We start from the raw sequence: 12455 nt of genomic DNA, 5'->3' as shown, positions 1-12455 counted from the left end.
ATTTTCCTTTGGGTTTTATTTGTAAATGCTTAGGAAATAAGCATTTAAATACAATAAATAAATAAAAAGTAAATAAAAAACATCTTGTCTGTGCTGGAAACTAGTCTGTTGTGATGACTGCTGGGTTATATTAGCAGTAATACTTAATTCTGGATATCACAGAGTCTGGTTCCTTTTCAAATTAATAATACTGTTGTTTTATTCTCTTACAATAAGTGCCTGTCTGAAAATCGAGCCTAAACTTGAATGCAGTGGCAGTTCAAACATGAGTTTTTATTCAAAGGATTTTTTAAAGTCTCTCTAAAATGGAAAGGATTGTCTGTTCATATATGCCTGCATGTAACAATATAAAACAAGCTTAGACAGTTGTGAAATAGGAACACATAATGAGAAGTCATGGATTTCTCTTTCTTTATAGATATACAATGCTTACTTATCCAGATGATTTTTTTTCTGGCACACAGATAAAATACCCGGATTGACAAATCTCAGGAAAAGGAAGAGGGAAAGATGCAGGGAGGTAGGCTAATGTGGACTGTTGGAAAAAAAATAGAAGCCAATGTCAAAGGTTTTGGTTACGTTACATTTAATGTCATTCTTAACCATGACTAATTCTGAAAACTAGGAAACAGAAAAATACTACTACAGAGAAAACTATGCTTAATAATACAATAAGGGGGCTGGGAGGATGGCCTAATAGTTAAGGTGTTCGCCTTACAAACACAAGGTGCAGGGTTTGATTCTCACAAGGGGTAATTGGCTAGGCTTAAAATAACTCACAAGGGCAGTTAACTTAGTACAAACCTCTGAACCTATAAACTTGCACTTCAATGAACTAAAATTTGCAAATGTTTTGGAAGTTATCACTTTGATTTTACTAATGAGTAAGAGTGATGCCTCAGAATATGGTGTAACGGAAGATTCCATGGGATCAAGAGTGGTTAAAATGTTCATTAGGGCCACTGTCAATGGCTACGGATATAGTTTCAGAACAAAAACTGCAGATTTTACCTAGTCAAAGACTGAAACTTTGTGCATATCTAGACAGCAGAGATATTGATCAGACCATTGTTTTTTGTTTCTGAGAAAACAAATTACAGTCCTGTACTCTGAAGTAAACATACATTGGAAAAGAGATCTGTGGCACTGACAGTACATGATTTCCTGTTGTATAAAGTTCTTACAAATGTTGTTGGAATTAAGCCAGACTGTATTCAGGACTGAGCACAGTTAACACACTCAGCAAAGCTACTACAAAAATAGTTGGCAGGCTGGAAAAAGGTCCCTAAATATCCATCCATGACAAGTACTATACAACATTCCAAGTGGAGCATCAAGCTTCCTCATAGAACTTTGAGATTTGGCAAAGGGTAACAATTTTTTTGTTTATGTTTATAAAATCAAACAGAGTATCTGGTCTGCTAAGCAGCCCAAAGGTGGGAAATTGATCAGAGATGCTGGCTAGCACTAACTTGCTCTCTTGTTCTGGAATGTTCTTATGATGGCTGTTTTCTGGAACTAAGCCTGAAAATGCCATGGAATCAAGTGTGGGTAAACATTGATCAGAGCAAAAATAACATGGGATAGAGGAAATGGAGGTAATGGGCTATCAGTGTGGGATGGTGGGCAATGTTGTAGCTGATGGAACTGTGTGGAAAAGGTCAGCCTTTTGGATGCAGGAGACACCAATAACTGGAATCAGTGGTCAGAAGCTTCTGCTACATGTTAAGGATAGGAGATAATGAGGAGGGCGGGAAATAAAGAAAAGAAGGTACAGCAGATGTGATGCACAGGGAAAGGACCATTTTTAATTGAGACAAGAGAGTAAAACTATACAGTAATCACATACACATTAGTAATAATTGAAAGCATATACAGCATTGTGGTGTTAATAATATAAACTTGTTAAAACTGTGTGATAGCTAGAAAAATGAAAGTATTCATACATCACATGCTGGAAGTAATAGTAAAGACATTAAAACATTTAAAACTAAGCAAACTGAATATCATTCTGTTATAGCCTAAATATAGATGTTAACATCCTGTTGTAAATGAAAAATATAGATAAAAAGGACAGGAGGAGTAAGAAAGTGCAGGAAGAAATGTCATAATAGTAAGTAATTAACAGTGATACATCAAGAATGCAGAATTATTTAATTGAGAGATCCAGTCCAAGGGAACCAAACGAATACTGAGAAAAACAAACTTATTTTATTATATTGTATTTGGTTATCTGCATGACTACTTTTGTTTTCCTCATTACTTGTTTGGTTCCTTTGGAGTGGGTTTGCATTTGATATTGAGGAGCTGGAAGCAGTCCTTCTTTTCTGTGCATTTAACTGAGAGAACTAAGAATAAGAAGGGAGTTGTACTTTAAGGGAATGTATTCTGATAGGATTTATGGGGAAAAGGAGATGCTATGGTTAAAAAAGAGGAGTTAAAGCAGTCATAGGGTAGGAAGGGGGGATAAGGAATTCTGAGTCAGAATGGAAGGTCAAGCAAAACAAACAGTAGGAGTTGAAAGACTGTGGGTAGCAAGAGAAAAAAGAATGGTGTAGTCAGTGTGGACTCTAAGTAGGGATTAATGGAGGGGGGGAGAAGAAGCAGAGCAGAGGATACATGCAGTAAACAGCACAACAGAAAAGAGGAAGGAGACATACTGTGCACAAGCGTAGAAAATCAGGAAGAAGTTTTGATTAGATGCATTCACTAAAATTTGTGTAAGTTGTCATTAAAGCACTTCACTGGTATGGTTCATAAAAAAAATATTTAAATTTAACTGCAAATGTATTATACAATGTATTATAAGAAGGAGGTAAGAAATTGAATATATTTTGTAATCTAACAATTGCAAATCCACCTTTTCTTATATGACAATTTAGGACTGCTGTGACTGTAATGTCCTAAGAAATGCTTCTGGAATTACATAGAAGAGAGTTGCTTGGGATATAATGATCACTGAGGCATTTACCAAATGTGTTGTTCACTGGTGCTCTGAATATTAACAAGGCACTAAATTGTCTAAATAGCCTTCCTGATTTATGCCAATTTAGGTTTCTGTCAGAGTCGTTAATAATATGGAACATTCTTTTACTGAAACTGGTACAACATACTTTTTAATTAATTTATTAATTCATTCATTTAATAAGAATTTCTTTGCTAGACTAGTCCTGCTAGGTCAGATTACTCCTTTCAGGGGCTAGACAAGGTGATATTTATACTAACTAGAGGAAAATTGGCCAGGGTGCTGAAGAAATTCCCCTGCTCCTTTCAACGTGCATGTATCTCAGTGAAGAGGTAGCTGGGAGGCATACAGTGACATGGATGAGGAAGAAGGTGATTCTGGCAATACTGATTATGTTTCTGACAATATTGTAACCATTTACAAGTGTTATAAAAAGTAATGGTGTCCGCAGATGAAAAAGTAATGGTGTCTGCAGATGTCTCACAACAAGCAAAGAGAATTCCTGCTGTTGCTATTTTATCTCAGAAAGAAGGTGAGGTGGCAAATCAAAAGACTGAACAGGTGCAAGTATGAAAGTTAGTGGTATGAATAATTAAAACAACTGTTAACCTGTCAACAGGTGTGAATTTTGGCTAAGGGTATAAGAGCACTAATACATATAGGGGTGGTACAGTTTTGTGAGGTGACTTTTTTGAGACTTGTTAGGAGAACATGTTATGACTGTGTTTGAATACTTTCCACAGTGCAGGGTAACCCTTATTATTTTTTTTTTTTTGCAAAACAGAAAAGCAAGTGATTGTGCAAAGCAGAACTGTAGTAATGCAGATTGAAAATTTGTAAATACTTCAAAAAACAATGTCATGCTGATGAACTTTTCCAAACCAGTAGTAATAACCTGTTTACTACCTGGACTAAAATGGAGCCTGCCCCTGGCTTTGAGCTGGTCTCCCTCTAACTTTCTACCAGTCTCAAGACCTTGTCCCTTGCCTCCTGCCCCAGACAGTCATTATACTCCTTGCTCTTTTTTTGTTAGTGTGCTGGTTGCTGACATGGATAAAACTCTTGAGAATGCCACTTCCAAAGCCTTCTGTTGGTATGTCTCTGCCACTTCCATGACCATGCTTGATGCCATCTAAGCTGTCTCCTCTGACATGTAATTGCTGCCCAAGTGCACTATAATGCACTTCCTCCCTTCACCCTTGATGACTAAATTAGCCTCCTTGCACACTCCTGTCCTGTTGTGTTCTGCATGCATGCATACATAGCCATTCCTGGCTCTGTCTTTTCTTCATTGCTTGTTACTGCTGTCTCTACACCTGTATTCTACTTTGATTCGAAATTTCTTGTCATTTTTTTTGTGGCTGCATTTCCTCATTTGTCTTTTTGCCTTACTTTCTGCCACCCCAGCTACCCAAATAACTCAGATGATCTCTGTTAATTATCCTCCTGTCCTCTGCTCCCCGCAACCCTGATAATTGTCCTCCTGGCCCCTGCAACACCAGCCCACCCCAGTGTTCTTCTCCATCTAATCTATTGGGTTTCAGTTATGTAACTGAATGTTCAGAATATTGAACCAGCTGGGAGTTTACACTTTCCCCGATGTAATGTGATCTCTTTGAAGTTGCTATATATAAGTTGCAGGGGGTGTATGGGGGAGCGGGGGGGGTTGTCCCCTTGCATAAAAGCTTATTTTTTCAGATGCTTTGAAGTTCATAGTTTGATGTTTCTTGTGTTTTGACCTAAAGCCATAGATCCATATGTATATATATATATATATATATATATATATATATATATATATATATGCACACACACACACACACACACACACACACACACACACACACACACACACACACACACATAGAGACAGAGAGCAAGAATTTCTGTTCCTGTAGCCACATTACTATAGGAAATTGTCACTTTTGTCAGTTTGCTTCATGTTGGTTTATTTATTGGCAGTGCCATACCATAGTGCCACATATTATGGGTTTACCTGGGAGTGGTTGAAGCACGATCTATTTTGCACTGTATTTTGAAAGATGAAGATTGAAAGCAGGGAGTGAAAACCTTAAAAACACAGATAAAGTATTTTTTTGCTGGGGCAAGACTCTCTGCACCCTTATGTGGGATATTTCTCTCCCATAACTCTCTTATTTATATAACAACTCTGCAGCCACACCACTATGTAGGAAGGGACAAAAAAAAATACTCCACTAGCTAGCACAGTATAATACACTGTGGTGAAACTCACCATGACAATAAATTCTCACACTAAAGCTCCCTGAAAGATCATGAGTTGATACGTACATCAATATTATCATATTTGTATCCTTATCTTGAGTTGTTATATATCTCTGATCCTTTGGTTCTCTGATAATTAAAAATTCCAACATAATTAAAGAGTTCATTGAGCCCCTTGCCAGCATATGGGACCCCAGTGATCATTTAGATCATGAATGCCTCAAACATGCTATGTTATGCTATGCTATGCTTCGTAGTTCATTTCTTAACTTGTCATTCTGATCGTCAGATGGCCATCCTTTATTCTAGGAAGTTCTGCCACAGACTACTATTAAAGAAACACTGGCATAATTTACACTGCATTACAGATTATAATGCACAAAAGCTTGTTGTATAAATACATAGGCCTTTAGTGTTCCTGCTGACAACTGCACATTTGTGTGCAAACCTGTTAGTAATAAAAGTAATGTAGAAAAACAATTCTTTTTCAAGAATGTACACATATTCCCTGATTTGTAGAAGTTGTATGCTGTTACAGGTTTGCTGTATTTAACTGAGAGGCAATATTTTCCGATGTTTCATAATGAGGTTTTTATTTCTGCCATATTCATGCTTCTAACTAAATCATAGACAAAACCATTGATATTTAACCCATCTTGTTTCTTTTCTTTGCTCATCCCCAAAATATTACAGCATGGTGAAAATGCCAGTTATAGTGAAAGAGTACAAGAAAGAACAGAGGTTGTAGCGTATCTTCAGACTAGAACATATATTTGACTTTACTTTGTTACCATGGTTACTGTAAATGCAGTAGGATGCTTTAAGAAGTAGGAAGCCATTTATAAAAACTGTTCCTTGACCTGCTTTCCATGCTAGATAACCAGAAGATTGCAAAATGATGAAACCAGCCTTAAAAGGCATCTAATACCTCTGTGAGACTGCTGTAACTGTAATATTTAGATAGAGCTCAGCATGCAATGTATTCTATTTCAGTTCAAAGTCTTTGCCTCATGCTGTGTGTTGGTGTACCGATTTGCAGGAAAACAGATAATTTATTCTTTAAGGACTCATCTACCTCACTTTTTATGTCCCCTGACCCTGAGGTCAGTAGCCTTTACTAGTAGCAGCATTATAACACCAACAAATGAGATCACCACAGAGATGTGACATGAAGTTATGAATGAACTGCTGAGGCAGAAGACAGCTTTAGAATAAACTGTACAGTTTCATCCTGAATGTTTTAGAAATATTTTAAAGGTGAAGTATGATATACTAAAAATAAAAAATACAACATTTCTATGCATTTTTTTTTTTGCTCTCTGCTATAAGACATCTGCATCTTTTTCATGATTGCTTTTCTGAAGTACCTTTTATAACAGCAAATAAAAAAGGAAGAAGAAGCACAGATACACAAATCTCCTCTAAAAGAAAATAGGAGAGCCAAGGTTAAAGACCATGGATTCATACAACCTGGCTTCTGTTTATTTTATTGATTTATTTGATACCTGTGAGAGCATGTTGTGTCAACTGACCCTTTTCAGCAATATCATAATATATATAAAAGAAAATACAAATGCAACACAGAATACAATACCAAAGTGAAAAATAAGAAATAATGTACATATACAACACACAGGAAGAAATCATTATTAAAATATGGCATGGAACGTGCATGCAGAATAAGTGGGGAATGTCCCCCTTAGGTTAGTAGGAGTTTCTCTGTCTGTCTCTTCCTTTTCCTTCTCAGTCTGATCTTTTACAATAGTTTTCTACATAGACCCTCTTCTGTTGTTCCTAATAGGTTCTTCTACCTGAAAATTGCCCATTTCCCACACAAACACAGGCATACGCATCTCATATTGATAAAGACATAGGCATGCACACATATATGCACACATACAGATGTGCACAGCTACAAAAGTATTTAAGTAAAAGTTTTTTAAGTAGTTTTTGTTATAACCTTTGTTTATAACTAGCAAATTAAAATGTGATACTAGAGAATGCATTCTCAAAAATGCAGTTCAGTCATGGAACACTTTATGAGCTTTGGTCTTAAAATTAAAGCATATGCTAATATATTAAAAATCAAGCAGTTCTATAGGAGTGGCAGTAATAACAAAGTACCAGTGCCACTGACTTAAGCAACCCACTCATCAACTGCAATTAAAAAAATGAAAGTCCCAGGCTACAGCAGTTTACGCTAAAAGGGTAAACTTCAGTCAACTAACTTCTCACTGCCTAAACTGGAATTAATCAAGTAATGTTATAAAATGCTGATTCCATTTGGTTCATAAGATTTGCAATGAATATTAGAAACCTTTCAGTGTTAAGCATCTATGAAATATTATTAGAAACATTAGAATGGCCAGCTGAACCAAACAAATACTTCCAAAGATTACCTGACTCCTCTTCTTTTATGCAGTCCTGCCTTTTCCTTTCCAATCCCATCCATCTTTTTTACTCAAACTCCCTCATATTTCTAGATGCCACCAATTGTTACATAAAATCCTTATAACGCTAGTACACTTTTATCTAATTAATTCCTTCCTTAGCTCACAATTTCCAGTAGTTACCAGTATCAGTTGTATTATCTGTCTCTTACTACCATTAGTTCAATCTTTATTTGCTATTAGTCCAACCTTTGCACACAAGCTCACTGTATTTATGCCTTTGTTCACACACAGTTATAAAACATAATTAAAAATGCTCATGTGTAATATAGTTAATCACTGCAATTTCTTTACAGGTAATTACCAACCTGAAAATGAAAAGTATGAATAATAATTGTATTAAGTCATGTCAAATGAAACAGTCGGTCAAAAGGACCTAAATTAAGTAATGTCTTACAATGTTAGTCCTTTTCTGGTCAATGAACTCTACAGCCTTCATCCTGTGTGTCTTTCTTGTACTTCCCATCTTTGCCAGAAAGGCTCACATTTCTCTCTTTCTCTCTCCCTCACTGACCATCCCTTTCAAAAGAATGGAGGCTTGGCTGCCTATATTCAACGCAGGACTGGATCTTCCTTCAGATTTCCCCCAAACTAAGGGGCACTATACTACATAAGCCCTCCTTCAGGTCAGACAGGGGTGGCTGGACATCATTATCTAGCAAGATCCCATTTTGCCTGGCCCACACTTTTCTTGGTACAGGGCTAGTCTTTCAGTCACGGTAGTGTATTTGACAACATGTGCCAGTTACAACCAGACATGGCATCATGATCACCTAATGCTATGCCCAGTTTCACATTCTAAGCCCATTAGTTTGGTTGGTAGCCATAAGACAGTTTAATGTCCACCTTGTACTGGGATGAAGGTTGATTTAGTATATTCTTTTTCCTGAGATTCAGTTTCTCTGTGGAGTTTTCCAATTTATTGTTGTGGTCTGTCATGCTTGAGCTCATTTTTGTAACTTTTAGTTCAAGCTAATTTACTTTGTTTGCATTTCCTCATGTGTCTCAATACACTAGTTACATTGCTCTGTTAATTCAATATAGCCTGCACCAGGATCCTTTTGTGTGGGGGGAGTGTTAGTTAGGATAAAACTTTTGTTATTGACTGCCTCTGTCCATAAGGGACATGGGGGCCAGACTGGGGTTAAAGGTATGATTTCCCATCCAAATATCAAGGTTTCATTTGAATAGGGTCAGGGATACACTCTGTTTGACACAATGGGGGCCCTATTCCATAGTGTGGGCATCCTTTGGGACAAATATCTATCCCTCCAGCACTTTCTGTTTATGTCGCAAGTGAAATTCAGATCCATGGATTTAGTGTTTATGTTGCTGTTTGTTTTGTGCATGTGCAATAGAACCATCAGGGTTGGGTTTGAGGAAGCTCTGTAAGCCAGGCAAGAATCCCCTCTCAGCAGCCTGTAGGAGACTGATTACAGTGACAAAGCCTTTAGGCAATCAGTGTAGGACAGGACATGCCCTGAATTCTCATGGTAAGAAACCTCTGAGGGCATTCCAATTGTTGCAAGTATCTTCTTAGATACATGACAAAGAGGGCATTGTATTCAATGATAAGTCTGATAAGGGCTGAGTAGAGTGGTACTATAACTTTCTTGGACATGGATGTCATTCCCTGACCTATAGGTTGGGTGACACAGACTGATTTTCTAATTATCTTTTCTACGTGTGATCAAAGGCCAAATTGCTGTCTACATATTTTCCCAGATCCCTTACTACTGGGTCAGTTCTTGAGAGTGTTTTATCTATAGAGTATTTAACTTGGGTTGACAGTTTCCCAAATTACATTATACTGCATTTTTAACATTGAGTTTTAGGCCATGGCTTTGGCACCAGTCATTTTGTCTGTGTTAAACCCTCTTGCAAGATGTTGGCGTCATGGGGAATCTATAATAGATCTCACTTTACAGTCATCTGTGAACTTGATAAGCCAGAGGTCTTGAACATTAGCCCTGACTTCCGATAAGTAGATGCCAAACAGGAGCGGGCCCAGCACGGAGCACTGGGTTACTCCACTGGTGACTAGTCTCTTGGTGGAAGTAGCCACACCGATCTGGACTTCTTGGGCCATGTCTCTGAGCCAGCTGGTAATCCAGTTAGTTATGCAGGGGTTACTGCCTAGCTCAGAGTGTGTCAGCAATGCCTGAGTGGGGTATTGAATCAAATAGCTTGGCTAGGTCAAGATAAGAAGTATGCACTATTTTATCTTTAGCCAGTGGCTTGGTGAACCTCTCAAAGAAGCTAATAAAGTTAAGTAGGCATGACCTTCCCTTAACAAAGCCAAACTGGGATGAGTCTGGTGTCTGCAGGTTGACAATGTTCTTATTTATTCTTTCCATGATAATTCCTTCCATGGCTTTGCATATTAGATGTGTTAGACTGATGGGTCTGTAGTGCTGTTGATCAGATTATGTTCTGCTCTTATGGAGGGGAATGATTGCTGTGGTCCTCCATTCACTTGGAATACAGACAGGCTGTAATTGAAGAATGCCTCAAGCAGTCCATATAAATCTGTTCAGCAGGCAACTGGAGATGTTATCAGGACCCCCTGGAGGTAGGGTTCTTGATTTTAGTGGGTCTGCCAGTGCGTGGTCTCTGCTAGTAGTTGGGGAGAGCATATTGGAATTGATTTCACCTGGTGAAGCTTGGGTGGAGTGGGGGTGGTGGTGAACTATGAACTAAATTTATCTGCCAGTAGATTTGCTATGTCATCCTGATCAGTGAAGGTAGTACCATTCATCGCTAGTTCAGCACACTGCTGTGTGCTGACTTTATGGTTCTGGACATAGTTGAAGATGTCCTTGTGATTGTCCTTAGCCTGTAAGGTTATGCTGGCATAATATTTGGCCTTGTTAGACTTAATTAGACCTCTTAGTTTCTTCTTTAGTTGTATAAGAAAGCATTTGCCTTCAAGGGGTTGCTCTTCCTGATTTTGGCCATGGGTTTTCTTCTTTTAATATATATCCTGTTTAGGTGAGGATTCCTTCAGTGGAGTTTGTTTTAGTGTTTGGCTTGGGTTTATTTCTGGTAGGTATATCAGCCTCTATGCAGCCATTTACATGTTTGTATAGGGATTCTGGGAATAAGTATGCATAGGTAGGTATGGCCTCAGGGTCAGGGTGTGCCTTGAATTTTGATAAAATGCCACTTGATAGGATTTAGTTTGCTTGAAAATAGTTTCTAACTGTTACTGGTTTAGCTGGGTTTTCTGGGCTGATATGTAGTTCAAAGGAAGCAGCTTTGTGATCTGACCTCACTAGTGAGGATTTGACATGGGGGGGGGGGAATGCTCTCCCATGTTGGTGAGTACAAGATCCATTATATTTGATCCACTGGCTGGAGTTTGCACTATCTGTTTCAGGGTGTGTATGTTAATAAAGTCCAGAAAGCACTGTGCCTGTGAGTTTCAGGCAGTGTACATTTCCCAGTCTATAGAGAGGTAGTTAAAGTCACCCATGAATAGGTTGTTTGGTTGAATGGTGAGCACATGTATTAGGTTTAGGTAAGAGTCATGAGACTCAAGGAACATAGACGGTGACCTGTAGCCAGCTATGGCATGGTGTGGGACCCTATCTATGGTGACTTGCACGTGGATGAGCTCCATAGTGTCATCCTGTTTAACCAACCTGGAGGTATCTTTGTTGCTAATGTAGACTGAGACACCTCCAACTTTGGCCCCTCTCTCTGCCTTTATACTGCTGGAGGACCTCCTATGGCTTTAGACCAAGTTTCAGTCATGGCACAGATGTCTACATTATCCAGAGTAAGGAGGGTTTGAAGGGTGTGGAGCTTTTTTTAAGCTCCTAGCATTGAGAAGTAACACCTTAAGGTTGCTTGTAGACTTTTTCACTATTTTGTTAGTTTTATCTTTTTGTCATTGTCTAAAATGGATCTAAGGGGATGGAGGGATGGATAAAGTTTTAGCCAATATCTGAAAGCCGGGGGGGGGGGGGGGCAGGCACAGTCCATCCTTGGTAAAGCAATGTAATATTTTGACCATGTCCTCCCATGTTGGCAGATATTGGATTCCCCTGGAATGACACCAGAAACTAAGACAATTATTAAAATCAATCATTTTATGTTCATACTGTGGCATCATCCTTGGTGCGGGTAGAATGCTGCTCAATGCAAAGTTCATACCTATTTGTGACACTTATTCTGAGTTATCCATTATGTCTCTTTTCATATAATCCAGTGAGGTATGTCTTAGGTCATTTAGACCCTCATGGACTATGATAGAATCCTATTGGTACCTGCAGTGCAGTGAATTCAGTGCATGCATGATATTGCAGATCCTGGCTCTAGACAGGCAACTAACCATTGTCTTCTTGTAGTCTAACTCGGTGAGTGGGTCATCTATGTGATGCACAATGGAGTCCCCAATGACAAGAGTATTAGATAAAGTATATGCTTGCCTTATGAGCTTTGGCCTTGAGTGACCATTGGGTGTAGGCTTATGTGAGATGTTTGGTGTTGCTTTTGGTGTGTGTTTAAGTGATTGCTGAGGAGCCGTTAGATGTCTTTCCAAAATCTAAATTTTTTAACTTCATCTTTCAAGGAGAGTGTTTCATTTATTTTCTCTTATTATTGGTTAGCCCTTTGTTGCACTGGTATGTTTCGTGTAACAAGGTCCAATGTCTTTTGTACAAGTTTTTGGTTCTTAACAAGTCTCATGTTCAACCCTCAGCATAATCTATTCCAGTTTTCGTAGAACAAATGCCAGTATCGTTACTTCCAACAAAGGTTTACCTTGTGAATGTTCAACAGTTGACTGCTAA

General features: G+C 38.3%; 1 protein-coding gene across 9 annotated transcripts in view; it reads left to right on the top strand.

Moving 5' to 3' along the window:
* The window catches only part of ANKS1B (ankyrin repeat and sterile alpha motif domain containing 1B), a 6771497-nt gene that overhangs the window by 3426913 nt on the left and 3332129 nt on the right, over window positions 1-12455 (top strand). The window lies entirely within an intron of this gene.

The sequence above is a fragment of the Protopterus annectens genome, chromosome 11.part0, assembly GCF_019279795.1.
Source record: "Protopterus annectens isolate FY-2018-M chromosome 11.part0, PAN1.0, whole genome shotgun sequence".
Classification (NCBI taxonomy): domain Eukaryota; kingdom Metazoa; phylum Chordata; order Ceratodontiformes; family Protopteridae; genus Protopterus; species Protopterus annectens.
Note: the sequence above shows the minus strand (reverse complement) of the source record. Positions and strands in the feature narration are given on the sequence as shown.